We start from the raw sequence: 6,000 nt of genomic DNA on the forward strand, positions 1-6,000 counted from the left end.
CAACCCTCATGAAGCTCCCTATCACAAGTGGATAACACCTGTAAGCTCTAGAACACAGACTCCTCTAACAGGCACTTAATTCTCTCATCTTGGGGCACCTGGGTGCCTCAGTTGGTTAAGTGACTGCCTTCAGCTCAGGTCATGATCCCGGGGCCCTGGGATCCAGTCCCACATCCAGCTCTCTGCTCAACTGGGAGCCTGCTTCGCCCTCTCCCTCTGCCTTCCACTCTGCCTGCTTGTGCTCTCTCTCTGTCAAGTGAATAAACCAAATCTTTCAAAAAATAATAAGTCTCTCATCTTACCTCAAGTGCAGATTCTCTTCTATTGGCCCAATGTGAGTGCTCTCGTGCCCCGAGATCTCTCTTCTCACCACCACCACTGCTGCACTCACAGGGACAAACACCAGCATTCGAGGGTTTGCTAAGGGCCAGGCAGCCACCTCGGCCGTCAGACAGCACCATGGAATCACCACAATCCATGAGGCCCGGACACAATACATTACCACCCCTGGCACACGTTCCTTTCCACTCCTTCTCCCCTGGCAGGAAAGGCTCCCTCCACTTCAAACTCAAAAGCATGCTTTAAACCTCTCTTGTGACACACACTCTGCCTGGCAATACCTGTCTTCTTCTCCAAGTGTAGCCTGCTTGATAGACTCAGAGTGTTTTCTCATCGTCACATTTCACCAAGAGCCAGGTCATGGCAAAGTACCCACTCCAGACCTCAGGCTCCTATCCTCACTTGCCTCCTAAACTTCTCTCTGCAAAATTACACCCTTTTTGTTCTCCCTCCTCCCATGAGGTGTTCCTCCTCCTGGTCTCCTAAGAGATGGCAACACCCTCCACATTATCACTTAGACTCCACATGGAGAAGAGAAAGATTTTCAAGACTTAACAAGTCAATTAGACATCAGAAGTCACCACATTTATCCCTAGTCAAATTACACCCACATCAAACACCGGTACTGAGAATTTATTACAAAGAAAACTAAAGCCAGAAATCTTACCTTCATATTGTCGAGGGGCAATCTAAGAGTGGAAGAAACAAAATTAAGTTTGATGTCAAAACATATTACTAGAAAAAATCTACAGTTCAGATAAATACTGAAATAGTAATCCAAAGAAGTTACAGTAATCATTTTACTTAGCAGAATGAATTCACAGGATTAGAAAGAAGACAAAATTAGCATTTCTAACTATGAAACTCATCTATGACTTTCTCTGAGTCATCATAGTTCACAATTCATTTTTGATAAAGAGCACAAAGGTGTATAACTTACGTTTTACCTCAAAATCTATTCACATTCTATTAAATGAACGTTCACCCTATTCAATTTTGACAAGGGATCGGGTGGACATTTAAAAAATAATCATTAATTCATCGTTTCCCTAACTGTTTTGTAACCAATATCCACACTGAAGTTTAGAACCTGGGATTATTGTTCAATCCTGAAAGATATAAAATGGAAGGAAGGAAGAAAGAAAGGAAGGCAGGCCGGTAGGGAGGAAGGCGAACAAGCAAAAACTCTGAGAAAGATATGCTTCTTGCCTTCTCTAGAAAGCCTTTCTGAAATCTTACAAAGACTTGGCTATTTGCTGAATTCACATGCAGTTACAGCACACAAGGTGTTATGAATTTTCCCAGACTACTACAAATGGAGGGTCATCAAAAAGAAATGAAAGCCATCGACGAGAAAAAGAGTGGCACGTGGCGAGTGATGAAGCATGAGCAACAACAGAAATGACAGCTGATGTTTCGAAAAAGGGGAACCAGGCTCCCCAGAATCGAGTCACCCAGATAAATTATAGCTCAATAAAATCTAGGCAAGACCCCATTTTGACACCATTAGCATATTTCCCCATTCAAAAGTTTTACAGGATGATGAGAGGCTGAGGCCAGCCCCCAAATCTTGCCAGGATATTGGAATACCAGCACACTATCAACAAGCCAGTCATGATAATGTTGTTGGGGAATGTGCATCAGTGGAGGGCAAACAGAAAATCATGGCTATTCCATTAATTTCACGTGCTGCTTAGGAACCTCTGAGCTTCCGTGGCCCTTGTCACCCAGCCCCACAGGCGGGAAAAGTGAAAAGATGGATGGGGCACACCAAATACTTAATATTTTTGTTTTCTTTCTGAAGGGAAGCTTTCTCCATTGGCCGGGACAGGGAGAAAATTCCCATTTAGAAATAAACTCAAAAGCTTTCTGTTCTTCTCAGAAAGGTCTGCCCTCAAGTGAAATATGTCACCAGAGCCTAATTGGGGGTTTCCCAAAGACTAAGCAATAGAGCTGAGGGCAAATACTCAACTCCAGTGCTCTCTCCTCCCTGTCTCACCTGGGAGTAAACTCAGTCTAACCCCTAGCCAGTTAAGTAGAAAACATCACCCTAAAGTCCACTTATCTAAGTTTCTTTACTAGGACACAATACCTACCTTTCAACACAACCTTACAGGGCACACTACAGGTAAAAACCACAACAGCAAGCACTAGAAACACACTTCCCATGGCAGAGATGATGGGATTAAGCAGGCTAGGAATTACAAGTCCCTTCCATGTATGATACTGGATCTCAGAATAAAATGGACAATAGGAAGAAGAGATGGTGAATGTACACAGAGAGATGAAACTCTAAGATTTTAATGTAATTCTAGACAACAACACCATAGCAGAAATCAAGAATGCCTTTGATGGGTTCCTTAACAGACTCAACATACCAGAGGAAAGAATCATTGAGCCTAAAGAAATTCCAGTAGAAAATTCCAAAAGAGAACACAAAGACAAAAATTACAAAGACGGCACAGAAAATCCAAGACTAGTGGGACAAATACAAAACATGTAACACACAAATAATAGGAATACCTATTCCTTCAGGAGAGAAGGGAGAGATATTTGAAGCAATGACTGAGGATTTTCCAAAATTAATATAGTCACCAAATCACAGATCCAGGAAGCTCAAAACATCGAAAGCCAGATAAATACCAAAACAAACACACAAACAACTAACAAACAAAAAACACTAACAATGCCTGATCTAGACTATTCAGCTACAGATCATTAAAGACAAAGAAACTATTCTGGAAATCTGGAGCAGGGGTTGGGCTAGGTGTCTGAAGGAGGTGGAGGGGAGCAATAACACCTTACCCAAGAGGAACAAGGATAAGAACTACATCACACTTCTCAGAAACCATGCCATCAAGAAGGACAAAATGTTTACAGTGTTAAAAGAAACATCAAACTAGAAACCCGGCCATTGAAATGATCCTTCAAAACACACTACAGGGTAAGGAAAACTGTCAGGGGTAGTGACAGTCATTACTTCAATGGTAAAGGGGTCAATTCTCCAAAAAGACATAACAATTTCTAATGTGCGTGCATTAACAACAGAGAGTCAAAGTACATGAGGCAGAAACTGAAAATATTGCTGGTGGGAATAGATGAATCCATTCCTACTGCTGGAGAATTCAAAATCCTCTTATCGGTCATTGACAGATCCAGCAGATACAGAAGTTCCATGAGAACACAGGTGAACTGAACAGCATCACCAATCCACGGCATCCATTAACATCTGCAGAATACTTCATTCAACAACAGAAGTACAGACATTCTTCACAATCTCCCATGGAAAAGTCACTGAGAGAGGCCATATTTGGGGCCATAAGATACATCTGAACAACCAAAGGAATAGAAACCACAGGAAGTATGTTCTCAGACCACAAATCACTCAAACTAGACATCAAGAACAGAAAGATAGCTGGAGAATGACCAAACAATGGAGATTAAACAACACACTTCTGAAGAACACATGGGTTGGAGGGTAAGAGGAGGGAAGGGTGAAAGAGGTGAAGGGGATTGAGAGTACACTTATTGTGATGAGCACTGAGAAATGTATAGGATTGTTGAATCATGTTGTACACCTGAAACTAATATTACACCGTTTGCTAATTATGCTTGAACATAAAGAAAAACACACGTATGGATCAAGAAGGCACCTCAATAGAAATTTAAAACTATTTCAATCTAGGTGATAATCAAAATTGACATTATTAGAGGGAAATTTTTAGTACTGAATGGATATAAAAATGTCCAGTGACTATAAAATTTTCTGCTTATTTATGAATAAAAGTATATCAGGTACTTTGGTATACTTACAGCGAGGACGGTTCTCCAGATGTAAATGAGAAAGGCACAAATGCCCAAATAGCCAGTAAGAATGGCAAAGTTCCACAGAACTCCAGCCCCATCAAGGCCGAGAATGAAACGGTCAGGCACAACGTGGACAAGCTGAAATAACATTTGAGATAATGAAGAATCTCAACGACATTCACAATGTATATGTCACAAGGAATCAACTTCACAGACTCCCCACCAGCCTCCAGGAAGTAAGCACACCTCTCAACTGCCTCCTCCTGGAGGAGAAGGAGCACAGAGGGATTACAAAGGAGCAGGGGCCAACTTTGGGGACTGATGAGTGTGTTTGCTCTCTTACTTGGTGATGGTTTCATTGCTGCTTACCTATGTCAAATATCAACAAACTGTATTCTTTAAAAAGATGTTGTGATCATACAACATGGAAGCTGTAGGAAAAATCTAATAGGCAAATCTTAAGAGATTTTATTTTCCCTACAAGCACATTGCAGATATTTTTTCTATAGCTAACAGAACTTAAGAATTTATAAGTCAAAATAAAATAGACAATGCAAGTAAATGTAAACTTAGAGTAGGTAAGAAGTCAGTGACTTCTATTGTACATCCATGAAGGACCTGGATAAACTCCTTTGGAACATTTCAAAAAATACACCCAACATGTATGGAAAAACAAGAGAAAGCAAGAATAAAACATGTACTAGAGATAAAAATGAGAATGTTATATGGACAGATGTTCAGATAAGGACATAAGTGAGACAGACAGGAGGTTTCTCATTAACTCATTAATATAACATGGGATTGTTATTCCAACAAAAATAAATTATAGTTATTGTTTGGTTTCTGAAAACATTGATGTTTTCTTTCAATGCTCACTTTGCTTCTGAATCACAGTCCAAAACATCAGATTTCTGAAGTACATAAAGATTTGCATCATCAGGTGATCTTGTATATTTTGAGGATATCTGTGAGGTTTTAGTTACTCGAACACCTATCTCCAAAAAGCCAATGAAAGGAATCCATGTTCCTATTTCTTAGTATTGTAACTAAATCAGTCAGTAGCAATTATAAAATTTAACTTTTTAAAGAGAGAAAACATTAAAATAAAAGATTGCATTTATTTATTTGAAAGAGAGAGAGCATGAGCTGGGGGAGGGGCAGAGGGAAAGGAGGAAGCCGACTGCCTCTGAGCAGGAAGCCGGACAGGGCTCAATCCCAGGACCCTGGGATCATGACCCAAGCCTAAGGTAGACGTTTAACTGCATGAACCATCCAGAGGCCCCTGAATTCTAAAAGAATACAAAATTCCTATATATGGACACCAAAACAAAGAACACATATCATTTTACAAAAACTAGAGTTATAAGTACTTCAGGAGAAAAGACATTCATGATGCAATTCATACTAATTCACACCCAGCTTGAATTTTGTGCAAACAAAACTCTCTAGAAAGTAGCCCCTGATATCTAATACATTTTCATCTTCAGCCCTCATAGCTGAGGCCCCGAAAATGTGTGCTGGTAGGAAACATACACTGTCTGTGAATAGCCACTGTCTGAAAGAGAGCAGTAGCTGTCAGCACTATGGTTGATCATGGGGATCAAATGCACAAAAGACAGAGGCCATCTTGTCATGAATGTAAAACACCCCCAGTCGTGGGCACTCGGTACATCTGGCAGCTGTCTGGATGCTGACCAGCAGCTGACTCTTAACTGGATGACATCCAATGGGGCCAATAACACTAGGTTTTCAGAGACAGTGGCCATGAGCAGGTGGAGGTGGGAAATGCAAGACCAGTTAGTTCATGCAAGAGCCCAGAGATGAGGCAGGGTGAGAAAGCTGAACTGATGCAGT

The sequence above is a fragment of the Ursus maritimus genome, unplaced genomic scaffold (genome assembly GCF_017311325.1).
Source record: "Ursus maritimus isolate PB19 unplaced genomic scaffold, ASM1731132v1 scaffold_2, whole genome shotgun sequence".
NCBI lineage: Eukaryota > Metazoa > Chordata > Mammalia > Carnivora > Ursidae > Ursus > Ursus maritimus.